The following is a 9,012-nucleotide window of genomic DNA, read 5'->3' as shown; positions in this document are numbered from 1 at the left end:
CCCTTCTAAGGTTATTCACGAAAGATTTTATTTAGAACGGTGGCCCTTCGTATGAGGTCAAGTAACCCATGATATATTTTGAATATACTGAAAATCGATCTCTATTACAACAATGTCATATGCAAATACCAACTGTATCAGTCCGTGGGAACTAGAAATATATATAGAGTTTTATTACCCTATACACTCAATTATGTGCAATCTATAAACACCTAATATTAATTTTAAAAAAACACTTCTTTTAATCCAAACCCTAAATTCTAAATCATACATCATAAGTCTTACTCTCAAAAAAAATAAATAAATAAAACGAGGTGCTCATGGGTTGTTCATAGATGGGTGCGCAAAGTAACAAAACTATGAGTTTTGTTACCTTGTACACTCGTTTACAAGTAACTCGTGAGCACCTAGTATTAATTTTTTAAAAAAAATCATTTCCTTTAGCCTAAACACTAAACTCTAAATCTTAAATCCTAAATCTTAAACTCCAAACCTTAAAAAAAATGAATAATAGGTGCTCACGAATTGTCCATAGCTGAGTGTGTAGGATAACAAAACAATATAGAGAGAGAGAGCGAGCGAAAGAAAGGTTACACTGTGCGCCTGAGTGCATGTGGGGTGCCCAAATCAGTTCCGGACACCCTACATTCACTCAAGCGCCCATGCAGGGTGCGCACGCAGGGTGCCCAGCAGATCATCTACTTATATAAGATGACGCGTAGTGCGATCCTGTGTGCGATTGTGCATCGCCCAATTTTTTCCTTTTTTAGTTTATTTATTTTTCTTACACTTAAGCCATTTAGGTGTAGGGAGATTGTTGGTGCAATTGTCTTCAGGTTAAGGTTGACCAATTTGACTAAGCTCGAGTGAATTCGAGCTTGAGTTTCGATCTTTAGACAATATATTTAGAAAATATCTGAAAAGGTCAAGTAGGTCAAGGTAGACCGGATACTTGACGATATGTGAGAAGAAAGTCAAGTAGGTTACGAAGGATCGGATATTTGATTGATAAAGTTCTAACTAGAGGTTAGACAAGGCAAAGTAATAACTCAAGGATTAGGCAAGGGTAAAATCCTAAATGGAGATTAGGGAAGGTAAAGTCCAAGTATGTCAAGGAGGATCGCATGTTGGTAAAGAAAAGCCCTAATTACGGTTAGGAAAGAAAGTCCAAATGGGTCAAGGAGGATCATACGTTGGAAAGTAAGTCCAAACTGTGGTTAGGAAAAAGAAAGTTCAAGTGGATCAGTGAGAACCGCACGCTAGCAAGAGAAAAGTATTAACTACGGTTAGGCAAGAGGAAAATCCAAGTGAATCAAGAAGGACTGCACTTGGTGATCAGGGGTCCAACGAGAAGTTGACAAAGTCCAAGTGGGTCAAAGGTTATATTTGGTGAGAAAGTCTCAACAAGTCACAGTTGACGAGATGTTGGGTAATGGAACCCTAGACTTGGATCAAGCAAGTTAGGGTTAAACAATCAATTAGGACAATAGATTAGACCGAGTCTCATCAATTAAGGCCGCTCCAATCAATTAGGATGCATTTCTAATCAATTGGGAGCTTCGTGAAGAGAAATCATGAAAATATGGTTGAATAGATTGACCCAATCGATTTAGCCACTATTGGGTCAATCGATTAGGTAGTATTTTATCACGAGAATGAATAATCGATTGAGACAATTGATTAAGAAGTCTTAATCTATTGGGCTAATCGATTAAGGCATTCTTGCGAAATCGATTGGGTAATTGATTAAGGCTCTCTGAATTGATTGAGATGTTTGACAATCAATTAGGGTTTGAAAAAAGAGTTATTCTACAGGTTGAATGGGTATATCCTACGTGGCAATTGATTAGGAGTGAGCCTAATCAATTTGGAGACGTCGAAGAACCCTAGTGATCCGGCGGTTAGAACAGGAGACCCCCATTTTGAGGGGTCAACGCCACGTGGAAGTCAAAGGCTAGGTGGTCCGTCGAAGAAGGGTGAGCCGACCGGACTCATGAGAAAAGGGCAAGCCGACCGGTCTGCCAGTAAACATCTGATAGTAAAAGGCGCCCTGACAGGGATCGGGGTTCCGACGCTCAATGAAACAGTAAATAATGACCGAACGGAAGGCCTAAGAGAAGGCAGGACGTAATGGGCGCGCCGCCCGGCGGCGCAGGGAATTAAAGCCTTCCGGACGGCGCTCTTCGTCTAGCCGGCCGGATGGGCATCCTGGCCGGCGGTGGGTAAATAGGGACAGGAACATCTGCTGACAGCCGTCAAGTCGTATGGCTAAGCCATACTCCTAATCTGACAACGGGGTGTCCTGTTGTCCCATCAAAGGCGTGATGGGACTGTTGCAGTATGGCGTCAGGTAAGCTTTTTGACAAACACATACCGAGGTATGGGCTGCGGACACGTATGCGCCTCGGTGGGCGTGTAGAAGCTCTTTCACCGCTCTATATAAAGAGTCGCAGACTTCGCCGGAGGTACGCGTTCAAGGCCTTTGGAGCTACTTTTTCCACCATCTGCTTGCCTGACTTGAGCGTCGGAGGGTCGCCGCCGGGAGCCCCTTCCCGGCCCGACTTCTTTGTAGGTTCGCCGGAGCATCGTCCGACCGGCCGGAGATCCACGTCATCGACTCGGAGAGCGCCACATGCCCAGCGTCCGTTGATTCAGCATTCGGACAGGATCAATTTGGCGCCGTCTGTGGGAACGCGCCTGCATCCGAGTGGAAGAGATGGACGAAGCTGGACGACCACACACCGTGGCACTCTCTCAAGAGGGATTGGACGCTCTAATCAAGGCAAGAGCAGCTAAGCCCATGGAGTAGCAGAAACAAAAGGCGCAAGCCGAACGCCTCGAGCAACAGGCGACGACAGCATCATTAGGCCGAGCGGAAGTACACCTCCGACCAGAAAATATCTCAACATGTGGCCGAGATAAAGGTCCGGTCGGCAGTCAAGGGGAAGCACCACTTGCCCAAGGGCATTACAGGTCGGCAACCTAGTATGGAAAAAGGCAAAGTCGGTTGGAAGAGATGGGCAAGTTGAAGACTCCTTGAGCGGGCCCCTCCAAAGTCATCGAGAAGCTCCGCTCGGGTTCCCATTATTTGGAACGCAAAGACGGGCGACCCGGAAAATTCTGCCATCCTCATGGCCTTGATGGGTTTCGATGAGTACATCGTATCCTCACTCCACGGGTATTCGGGAGTTGAGAAATTGAATCAGATCCTCTGCTGGTCGGCAGGTTAGTTTTCAAGCTGTATTTTATTTCGGTCATAGAATTTCAGTTCCTCAAGCGAAGGCCCCGAGTCGTTCGGCCGGAGGTATAATATCCGAGCCAAGCGCTCGACGGACGAAGGCCCCGAGCCATTCGGCCGGAGGTATAGTATCCAAGCCAAGCGCTCGATATCGAAGGCCCCGGACCGTTCGGCCGGAGGTTAATTATCCGAGCCAAGCGCTCGATATCGAAGGCCCCGGGCCGTTCGGCCGGAGGTTGATTATCCGAGCCAAGCGCTCGATGACGAAGGCCCCGAGCCGTTCGGCCGAAGGTTAATTAGCCGAGCCAAGCGCTCGATAGCGAAGGCCCCGAGCCGTTCGGCCGGAGGTATAATATCCGAGCCAAGCGCTCGACGGATGAAGGCCCCGAGCCGTTCGGCCGGAGGTATAATATCCGAGCCAAGCGCTCGACGGACGAAGGCCCCGAGCCATTCGGCCGGAGGTATAATATCCGAGCCAAGCGCTCGATATCGAAGGCCCCGGACCGTTCGGCCGGAGGTTAATTATCCGAGCCAAGCGCTCGATATCGAAGGCCCCGGACCGTTCGGCCGGAGGTTAATTATCCGAGCCAAGCGCTCGATGACGAAGGCCCCGAGCCGTTCGGCCGGAGGTTAATTAGCCGAGCCAAGCGCTCGATAGCGAAGGCCCCGCGCCGTTTGGCCGGAGGTTAAGTAGCCGAGCCACAGGCTCGAGGACGAAGGCCCCGAGCCGTTCGGCCGGAGATATAGTATCCGAGCCAAACGCTCGATATCGAAGGCCCCGGATCGTTCGGCCGGAGGTTAATTATCCGAGCCAAGCGCTCGATATCGAAGGCCCCGGACCGTTCGGCCGGAGGTTAATTATCCGAGCCAAGCGCTCGATGACGAAGGCCCCGAGCCGTTCGGCCGGAGGTTAATTATCCGAGCCAAGCGCTCGATGACGAAGGCCCCTCGCCGTTCGGCCGGAGGTTAAGTAGCCGAGCCACAGGCTCGAGGACGAAGGCCCCGAGCCATTCGGCCGGAGGTATAATATCCGAGCCAAGCGCTCGACGGACGAAGGCCCCGAGCCGTTCGGCCGGAGGTATAATATCCGAGCCAAGCGCTCGACGGACGAAGGCCCCGAGCCATTCGGCCGGAGGTATAGTATCCGAGCCAAGCGCTCGATATCGAAGGCCCCGGACCGTTCGGTCGGAGGTTAATTATCCGAGCCAAGCGCTCGATATCGAAGGCCCCGGACCGTTCGGCCGGAGGTTAAGTAGCCGAGCCACAGGCTCGAGGACGAAGGCCCCGAGCCATTCGGCCGGAGGTATAGTATCCGAGCCAAGCGCTCAATAACGAAGGCCCCGAGCCGTTCGGCCGGAGGTTAATTATCCGAGCCAAGCGCTCGATAGCGAAGGCCCCGCGCCGTTCGACCGGAGGTTAATTATCCGAGCCACAGGCCCGAGGACGAAGGCCCCCGAGCCGATCGGCCGGAGGTATATTGTACGAGCCGCACGTTCGATAGCGAAGGCCCCGCGCCGTTCGACCGGAGGTTAATTATCCTAGCCAAGCGCTCGATAACGAAGGCCCCGAGCCGTTCGGCCGAAGGTATATTGTACGAGCCGCACGCTCGATAGCGAAGGCCCCGCGCCGTTCGGCCGGAGGTTAATTATCCGAGCCAAGCGCTCGATATCGAAGGCCCCGGACCGTTCAGCCGGAGGTTAATTAGCCGAGCCACAGGCTCGACGAAGAAGACCCCGAGTCGTTCGGCCGGGAGTACGATATCCAAGCTGGGGGAAGGTGCGCTAAATGTAAATTTATACACATTTCGGTCGCCTATGTCCTTGTAAGGCAGGAAGCAAGATTATAAAGATGGCAAATATCTTCGCCGACCGGCTGTATTGAAGTTAGCCTTGAAAAAGACCGTCGAGCTCCGACGTTAAATATCGAGAGACGAGCCGGCGTCTATAAACGTCCGAGCGGAAGACCGTCGAGCTCCGACGTTAAATATCAAGAGACGAGAGCCGGCGTCTATAAACGTCCGAGCGGAAGACCGTCGAGCTCCGACGTTAAATATCAAGAGACGAGCCGGCGTCTATAAATGTCCGAGCGGAAGACCGTCGAGCTCCGACGTTAAATATCGAGAGACGAGCCGACGTCTATAAACATCCGAGCGGAAGACCGTCGAGCTCCGACGTTAAATATCGAGACGAGGCGGCGTCTTATAAAAGACCGCGACCAGGCGTTAAATATCAAGGGCGGTGACATCTATAAACGCCCGAGCGGAAGACCGCGAGCCGGCAAATATCGAGACGAGCCGACGTCTATAAACGTCCGAGCGGAAGACCGCCGAGCTCCGTTAAATATCGAGACGAGGCGTCTATAAACGCCGGGAGACCGCCGAGCTCGGCGTTAAATATCAAGGCGAGGCGTCATAAACGTCTGAAGGAAGACCGCCGAGCTCCGGCGTTAAATATCGAGATGAGCCGTCTTATAAACGCGTCCGGCGGAAGACCGCTGAGCTCCGACGTTAAATATGGAGAGACGGCGCGTCTATAAACGTCCGCGCCGTCGAGCTCCGGCGTTAAATATCGAGAGCGAGCGGCGTCTATAAACGTCCGGGCGGAAGACCGCCGAGCTCCGGCGTTAAATATCGAGACGAGCGGCGTCTATAAACGCGTCTGACGAAGACCGCCGAGCTCGGCGTTAAATATCGAGACGAGCGGTGTCATAAATGTCCGAAGCGAAAGACCGCCGAGCCGACGTTAAATATCGAGGACGGCGTCTATAAACGTCCGAGTGGAAGACCGTCGAGCTCCGACGTTAAATATCGAGAGACGAGCCGGCGTCTATAAACGTCCGAGCGGAAGACCGTCGAGCTCCGACGTTAAATATCGAGAGACGAGCCGGCGTCTATAAACCCGCCGAGCGGAAGTCCGTCGAGCCCCGACGGTAAAAATCGACGTTAAAAGGCGGGCAACTGGAGCCTATAAAGCCGCAGGACGGGTAGCTCTCTGCGTGGTCCTACTCGGTTGTAAAGGTCGACCTCAGATCGGGCGTGCTAATGAGGCAAGAATAAAGAGAGCGTGGGGCCGAGCGACTCATTTATCAAATGTACTTGGAAGGGAATACAAGGCACGGGCCAGACACCGCTGAACGGATGTGCATCCCTAAGCCTGGCCGAGCGGACTAATGCAGCGGCCGTTACTCAGTCTGACCGGCAGTCCAGTCAGTCGGACTTCGCCTCCTTCGACTAGACTTGAGGGGGAGGCAAGTGATCCGGCGGTTAGAACAGGGGACCCCCATTTTGAGGGGTCAACGCCACGTGGAAGTCAAAGGCCAGGTGGTCCGTCGAAGAAGGGTGAGCCGACCGGACTCATGAGAAAAGGGCAAGCCGACCGGTCTGCCAGTAAACATCTGATAGTAAAAGGCGCCCTGACAGGGATCGGGGTTCCGACGCTCAATGAAACAGTAAATAATGACCGAGCGGAAGGCCTAAGAGAAGGCAGGACGTAATGGGCGCGCCGCCCGGCCGGCGCAGGGAATTAAAGCCTTCCGGACGGCGCTCTTCGTCTAGCCGGCCGGATGGACGTCCTGGCCGGCGGTGGGTAAATAGGGACAGGAACATCTGCTGACAGCCGTCAAGTCGTATGGCTAAGCCATACTCCTAGTCTGACAACGGGGTGTCCTGTTGTCCCATCGAAGGCGTGATGGGACTGTTGCAGTATGGCGTCAGGTAAGCTTTCTGACAAACACATACCGAGGTATGGGCTGCGGACACGTACGCGCCTCGGTGGGCGTGTAGAAGCTCTTTCACCGCTCTATATAAAGAGCCGCAGACTTCGCCGGAGGTACGCGTTCAAGGCCTTTGGAGCTACTTTTTCCACCATCTGCTTGCCTGACTTGAGCGTCGGAGGGTCGCCGCCGGGATCCCCTTCCCGGCCCGACTTCTTTGCAGGTTCGCCGGAGCGTCGTCCGACCGGCCGGAGATCCACGTCATCGACTCGGAGAGCGCCACGTGCCCAGCGTCCGTTAATTCAGCATTCGGACAGGATCACCTAGAAAAGAGTTTTCGTGGATATTTTGAATTAATTCCTTCACACACACACTCTCTGCCAATTCTTGAGCAAGTGTTGTTGCACTTTTCAAGATTCAAGAGGCATCTACAAGCAACGAGAGATCAAGCAAGTAAGGTTTTCATTGTATTGTGTATTACTTTCTTGTTTTCTTTATATTCTTGTTGTGAGCTTGTACGAGGCTTCTCCGCATCTAGTTTGTTTCCAAGGAGTGTGTTATGCACCGCAAGTGTATGGTTACATTGTCAGTAATAAAAAAAATATCGAATCCACAAGGACTAATTATAACCACTAAAGATGTCTCAAAGCGAATTAGCTAAACAATCGAACAAATGATTATATGACCTAAGAAACAATCAAAGAATAGAAGTAAAAGGTTAAATGTAGAAACTTAGTTTTGTTAAGGTTCTAGGAGATCTGGTTTCTTTGTGATACTCATTAATGTGAAACGATCTACTGATCCTATCCTCAATTGAAATGTATTTGTAAGAAGTCACCGATTATTTACTACAGAAAATACCAGTCAAAGTTTCTTATCTAAACCTTAAGTAATCAAATAGTTATGATCCCTATGAAGTCCGTTTAATGGGGCAGCTCTGTCACGACGCCACACGGTCATACAACATAGAAACACATCACTAATCAATTCACATTAAGATATAGAATTCAGTACTTCAATCCATCCTACTTCTTTGTAGATTCTTGTTTCACTCCTCAAAGTTATCCCCTAAATGTCCGTTTAATGGGGCAACCCTGTCACGACGCCCCGCAAAATTACAATCTAGAGAATTCCTCTACAAGATTCCACAAGAAATACAAACAACCAATCAAGAATGGTAATTAGGTTCAAAGCACAATAATCCATACAATATTGAATTGATACAAAACATTTCAATGTCATTGAATCAAGAAAATGGCAAATCCTTAAAATCTCACATCAATTACATCACAAATACTCGCTCCATCCTAAAACAATGAGATATACTCCATATAACACAAGAAAAAATCGAAGACAAGAAGATCATAAACATTCCGATCCCAATCAAGAAGATAGAAATGAAATGCTTATCTAAAAGATGACGAGTGGTCTTAGGAACCAATCCATGCTATCGGAGTCGAATCTTGGATGAGAATGTCTCTTGATCCACTAGAGGCACGCCAAGGATGTGGAAAGAAGCCTCAAGAATGAATCTCCCCAATGGGAGAGTCTTCCCCTTTCAAAGAGGAAGAAACCCCTTTAAATAGAAGAGAGCATTTGGGTGTCACATGGCTCATGGCACCGCTGTGTGAACCCCACACAGCCATGCCCACTTCCCTCTCGGCCAAGGTCACACGACCGTGTGACCATCATACGGTCGTGCCTTTCTTTGTCCCTGGTTGGCTTGCGCGGCCTTGCAGATCTACACGACCTACCCAATCTTCATCTCTGGAAATATCACACGGTCATGTGCCACACACGTCTATGTTATTCTTTGTCTCTGGAAAGGCTACACGACCGTATAACCATACACGGCTATGTACTGGTTGGCTTCAAATGTGACACGGCAGTGTGGCTCTCACACGGCCATGTCATTCTCCTTTGCTATTGATGCTACACGACCTATCATCTCCACATGACCAAGGCCATTTTCCCTTGGCATGACCATGTAGCCCTCATGGCTGGTGTTAACTTCCTTCATTTGATTGCAGAATTGGCTACGAGCATCAATTCTTCTCCAAATT

Source organism: Zingiber officinale, chromosome 9A (genome assembly GCF_018446385.1).
Source record: "Zingiber officinale cultivar Zhangliang chromosome 9A, Zo_v1.1, whole genome shotgun sequence".
Classification (NCBI taxonomy): domain Eukaryota; kingdom Viridiplantae; phylum Streptophyta; class Magnoliopsida; order Zingiberales; family Zingiberaceae; genus Zingiber; species Zingiber officinale.
Note: the sequence above shows the minus strand (reverse complement) of the source record.